We start from the raw sequence: 6,000 nt of genomic DNA, 5'->3' as shown, positions 1-6,000 counted from the left end.
CATATTGATGGAAACTCCTCGTGCTCTGCCATAAGAACTTGGAGTCCGTATCATGGTGAAGGCGCGGAAGCGGTGAATATTAAGATTCAGACGCGATGGAGCGTATGATTCTTGCTCAAAAAACTGACGGAACGCGTTCGAGTTATTGGCTCGTCCAACCCGACAGCATTCTTTTCTTTGAAACCTTACTTCTGATTTACTTACAGAAATCAATCGCTACGCGCCTCAGGAGCAAAGTTTACGAGCGTTTATGAGCGGGCGCAAAGGCGCAAGTGAGCGGGAGCGCTTATGAAAAAAAAATGGAAAAAAAAGGGCCAGGAAGAGTGAAGGCCTCCCCTCATCTCTTTGCTCTTTGCTCCCGGCTCCTCTCTTCTCATCTCTTTCCGAATTCTTCCCCTTCAGCCTTCCCTGATCTTCTCTCTTCGTTCCCCCCACCAATCTCTTCTCAACTCCGCGCTTGCAATCTCCTTTCCAACACTCTTCTCTTTCTCCCCCAATTCTCTTCTCCACTCTACTCCAGTCTTCCCTCCACCCCAAAACCGAACTCTTCTCGACGTTTCCCACTTTGATCTCCACCGTTCAATTCTTCCCTCTGGTCACCAATTTTGCCCTACCCCTACTTTCGCCCCTCTATTCTTCCCCCTCCGGCCTCCTCGTCTCCTCTACGACCAGGAAGAACATGAGTGCTACAGTAATCATCATATGGAAGGCAGATCTGAGTTGAGCTTGCTTTCCCACCTTCCCTCCTCGCTCCCGTCTCGAATTCACTAGAGGCCGCCGGAAGACCGATCCTAGCTCTCTTCCAGCCCCTAGATCCCGTGGAGGCCACTCTTGGATCGAGTTCTCTCACCAAGGACGGCCCCCTCAAGGGATGTATGAAGGAGTGTGCCAACGGTGAGCCCACGCTGAAGAGTTTTTACTCAAACGCCACCCGCTTGTCGAAATTCACTCCCTGGCCGACCAGTGCTTGGACAATCCAGTCCTCCGACTCTAGGTCCTTCGGCCGACTCCCTTCCCTTCCCCCACCGAGGACGATGGCATACTTAGCCCCTAGGTTGAGTGCCACACCTCTTGTTTCTCCTTGAGTTCAACGGAGGAGGCAGGAAGATTGAGCCGAGCTCTCTTCCAACCCCTCAATCCCGCAAAGGGCGACCGAGGGTCGGGTCTGCTTCCCCACGGACGGCCTCCACATGGGATGTGAGACCAACCGGCTAGCTACGACCGCGGAAGATCCCGCTCACCAGCCATTTGGCGGAAGGCCCTCTGGGCCTCTCCGCCCACCGCCGGTGTCCCGGCGAGGAGACCAGCCACCGACTTAACATTGGCGGTGGTAGGCCGATCGACGATCATCATCGCGGATCGCCTCCTTGGTCAGGTGCCACCGCCGGGTGCCTTTGCCACGCCCTGATCTTCGTGCTGCCCGTCGCCAAAATTGGAGCATTGGTGACCGCCGACTGCATTGGCCACAACGATCGGGTCATGTGTCGGGCAAAGTTCCTGCCGACAACACCAAGGGCGATTCGCTTGGACGACCTCCCATCTCCGGGTTGGACCCCGTGTCGTTCATTGTCCTAATTCAGCTCTTCGGCCAACGGATCCTATGCCGCCACTCGTCAACTTCGATCAGGCTTCCACCCTACAGGTACGCTCACGATCGCCCTTTGAGTTTCATTTACCACTTTCAGTACCTCTCGAGCGTATCTCCACCGCCGGGGCTAGGGTAGTGAGTGCACATCGTGGACAGTATATAGGTCTGTTTGGTACGGTGTAGAGAGGACCGCGTACCTTCTGCCCACTGAACCCCGGATCATTCGAGATTTAGCCATCCCAGGTCGTCGCTCGGATGGCAGCCTGCATCCTTGACGGTGACTTAGCGCTTAAACTGTCTCGCTATTATTTTATTAACTCCGCATCCACGCACTGCATTCCATTGTAGATTACGAGCCCTTGTTGGTTCGGAACGGCTGACGATCCCAGCCGGTAGTTCTGCATCAATTTAGTATCATAGGCATGTTACATAACTTCCTACTTACGCATCCCACGATACATTTATTTATTGCATTCATATCATACAATATCTTGAAGTTCACAGCACATTTTCATTATTGTTTTTTTGCATTCCACTTTGTACATCGCATATAGGATCCCACCTGGACCTAGTTGTAGGGAAGTGCCGTGGTTCGAACATGACCTCAATCGCGGGGCACCGCCCGAGGAGACGGTGATGACCTCAACGCCCCTTACACCAGTCTAGGGGACTATTAACTCACCACACCCTGGTGATGACCTCAACGCCCCTTAAATGTGTCCGGACCCACCTCCGGCAATGCTTGAGAGTGGCGCACCACATCCTGGTGGACACACTTTACCCGGGGGGCGAGGCCGATCTCCTAGGATCCGCCCTCCGCACCCCGCCACACGCCATAATGCAATGAGCTAAGCCCTCCTCGATGTGACGGTAAGGCACCTGTGCAGGGCGAGCAATTGCACCTGAGTGGGCCTCGATGCCCCTCTCACCAACAGACGATACCACAGCAGATGCGATACCAGCCGATATAGCCACGACTGCAGGGATAAGACCGGAAGGTGCCTCCTTGACGGACGACATGGCCATAGCAGGCTCTCTAAGAACATATCACTGCAGCTACAAGAGCCGCATTGACACCGTCCCTAGTCCCGTCGGAGGTGGTCCCCTCAGTCACCACTCCACCACGCCCGCCGGCTTATCCACCGCCGGCTTATCCACTACCGCCAACTTATCCACCGCCGCAGGCTTATCCCCATAGCTACCCATACTCGTAGGCCTACCCACCTTATGCGCCATGCATACTACAATGGGACCATATCTCTCGCCTAGTCCCTATCTGGTACCTAGCCCGCACGGGGCTGTATATACCCATGTGCCACCACACCCCTATGCTCTGTCGTGCACCGTTGCGGCCCATTCCCACGGGACCCCTTATGCGTCCCCACTTCAGACTATTATGACATCCGAATACATGCATCCAGTTCCTATCTCCAGCAGTCCTGAACCGGTTTTGCCCTTTGCTCCGCCTACGCCTACTTATGGGCAAGAATTGACCCCAGGACCGTCAAGCGGCCCACCCCCAACGACGGAAAATCCATTATATGATCCGACCATCGTGACCGGACACAGAGTACACTCTCCCATTACCCACGCAACTCAATTACCCATCCCGGAGATAGCCTCTTTGATAGTCCCTGCCTTGACACAGCTCTCCACTCCGATGACTCCCTCTTCGGCCGCCGAGCTTGCGCCAGACACATTTGCTGCCCAAAACCCACCCCAGCTATCACCGGTGTGACCGACACGTGTGAAGAGAGGATACCCAGGACGTGAGACGTGAAGAGCATCCACCCAAATTCAGAAAAATGCATAAATGGAGGTTCAGTCTTAATAGGGTTCGAGGAATCCGACTGACTTCACTGATTGGCTATCCTCTATGGAGTCATACTTTAAGTGGACGACGACTCGTGCATAAAGTATGCGAAGTTGCAGCTTGGCGGGCGGGCCAAAATAATCTGGGAAAATTTACCAAAGGTTGCTGCACATCAAGGCCACCCACTTTACACTTGAGACTATATGATTTCACATTTTGGGTTATTAATAGGAGTCTAGGCAATCTTTTACGTTCTTTAGTACAGGATAAACTAAAATCTTGGGATAATATCATTCTGCACACCGAGTTTGCCTACATGGCATCTTTCAATCGAACCACCAGCATGAGTTCCTTTGAAATTATACATGGTCGTTCCCTGCGTAAACCCACAGATTTGATTGCCATGTCGTTGCATGCTAGAGTCTTAGATGATTGTGAATCAGTTGCAAAACATCTTAGAAGTCCACATGAGGATATTCATCATCGCATCACGAGTAACAATGCATCATACAAACGGAAGCCAGATTACACCATCGCTTTCGAGAATTTAATGAGGTGATATGGTGATGGTAAGGGTAAGGCCGGAGAGATCTCCTATGCAGACTACTAAGCTTCATGCTCGATTGCCGTGCCACTCCCGAATCTCAAACAAGTAAGGGAAAATGCCTTGATCCTTGGCATATCCTTTACATGGGCGATAACTCCATGATGGGGGACCATCGCGACGACACCACCACGGGACGCGCTCGACCTCTCCGAGCCGCTCGTGCCGACGCCCGCGACCCCGACTTTAAATACTCGTCGTAAGTCTTTTATTATTTTCCTGTTTTGCTTGTTGTGATAAACGTTTGGACCCGGCCATGTGTTAGGCCTCGTCCTCTCTCTTTGACGTCCCGTCTCGTCATTATGTGTAACGAGGAGGGCCACGTCATGCGACGGACCCCTCCTCCCCTTTTGGCCCTTCCCCCCCCCCCCCCCCCCCCCCTATATAAGGGGAAGGCATGCCCCAAGAGTAGGTTAGAGAGTCTTTTGAAACAAAAACCACTATTTTGCAATGTTCTCAGTTTTCCTTCGTAAAGTTAAAATTAGCAGGTAGTCATCCTCTACCTCCCGTCCGTCTGTTCAGCTCCCCAGGGACCTTCCAGCTCCTCCTGCGGTCTCTGGTTGCGGTGTAGCTTGCTGGACGAAGTTCATCACCAGGAGCGGGATCTTCACGGTCGTCGAGCCTGGTCGTCCCGTTGCAGCGACATCCGCACTCTATCGCCTCGGCTGTTTGCCATCGGACCACCGCCGGTGCCAACTTCTGCAGCGGCCCTCCACCTACCGGATCCGACGCCCAACGGTCGCCCACTCTTCATCGGGTCTTATTCTCGACGCGCAACGACCGTCTGGGATCGCGCGTGCCCAGCTGCCCTTCGTGCAGAAGCGGGCGGCATCCCTATCAGCCGGGGCCCGCGTTACCGATCTGTAAGTCACCGCTCGTGATGCCCATAGCGGCGTTCATCTCGACCCCTTGCGTCCCGAACGCCTGGACCCGTCGTCATCGCCGGTGCTCACCACCATCGATTGGTCCTCCACCGAGAATCAGCCGTTTTCCGGCCCCGCTGTCCGTCTTCTCCACCTCGCGCGCCAGTCCTAGCGCCCGCGCGGCCCCTTGCTCGCGATACCGCAGTGGTCGCGGGGCGTCATTTCGCGGAGTCTTCCAACGCTCTGCACTGCTCAGCTTCTCCCACTTGGTGACTTCTTGCCACTGATCAGCATTGTTGTTCTGTCCTGGGATAGGGTGGTTGGCAACTCCTCGGGTTCCAGCATGCGCCCCAGCATCCGACCAACTGCCTCCGCCCTCGACTGCCTCCACTAATCCCTGTGCCCCGTTACGAACGACCAGTGCAGCTGCTGATCCCGCCCCGCCTTACCGGTCCAGCGTTGTTCAACCATCAGGCGACCAATGCCCACCAGGTTCTCACTCGGTCTTCCCCATTTATGTACAGTATTATTGCTCCCTCCAGTGCTGTCGTTCCCTATCGGTTTCCTCGCCGTCTGTTGTCGTCACGAGTTACGTTAGGATAGCTGGCCCCTTCGTTGAGTGATAGGTTTCCTTGAGATAGAGGTCAGACTACGGCGTCGACGGGGAACTCTTGTGGGCGGTCAAGCGCCTCTCACGTCGTGCTCGAGCGTGCGATCCTACGGGTCATTTGGAGTCGATCCAAATCTAGTCGTCACCCGAGGGCCTATTGGGTCATCGCCCCTCTTTCGGACCGACCTTACTTACTCTTGGGAATTTTCAGCGTGCATACATCATCCTAATTGACACGCATCCCGCATTGCTGTAACGTAACACGAGCCGTCGATCCCGGCGTTACCGTGTTACATCACTCCACTTTCAATATTTTAGATTTGGTTGTTTACAAGGCCCCACCTCTCTCATCTAATGACCCCTCCCTACCCATGGCCTTTTCCATTCAGCGTGTTTGCCTTGTCCACCCCTCACGCATTACCTTCGACTGGAATGAAAATATCAAGGACATATTGGATGATGGGATCAGTTTCAACGAGGGTGGAACGATGCGGAAGTGTCTTGTTCATTGGTAGGACAAAC

At 54.1% G+C, this 6,000-nt stretch overlaps 1 long non-coding RNA gene across 2 annotated transcripts; it reads left to right on the top strand.

The window, feature by feature from the left end:
* The first annotated feature begins 242 nt into the window (after positions 1–242).
* Positions 243–5,432, top strand: LOC144702057 (uncharacterized). Of its 2 annotated transcripts, none has more exons than XR_013581172.1 (2): positions 243–4,204; positions 4,528–5,432. It is a non-coding gene; the product is annotated as an uncharacterized LOC144702057 (long non-coding RNA). The 2 variants fall into 2 exon arrangements; XR_013581173.1 differs by having other exon boundaries at positions 4,481–5,432.
* The last annotated feature ends 568 nt before the right edge of the window (positions 5,433–6,000 follow it).

This window comes from Wolffia australiana, chromosome 4, assembly GCF_029677425.1.
Source record: "Wolffia australiana isolate 7733 chromosome 4, ASM2967742v1".
Classification (NCBI taxonomy): domain Eukaryota; kingdom Viridiplantae; phylum Streptophyta; class Magnoliopsida; order Alismatales; family Araceae; genus Wolffia; species Wolffia australiana.
Note: the sequence above shows the minus strand (reverse complement) of the source record. Positions and strands in the feature narration are given on the sequence as shown.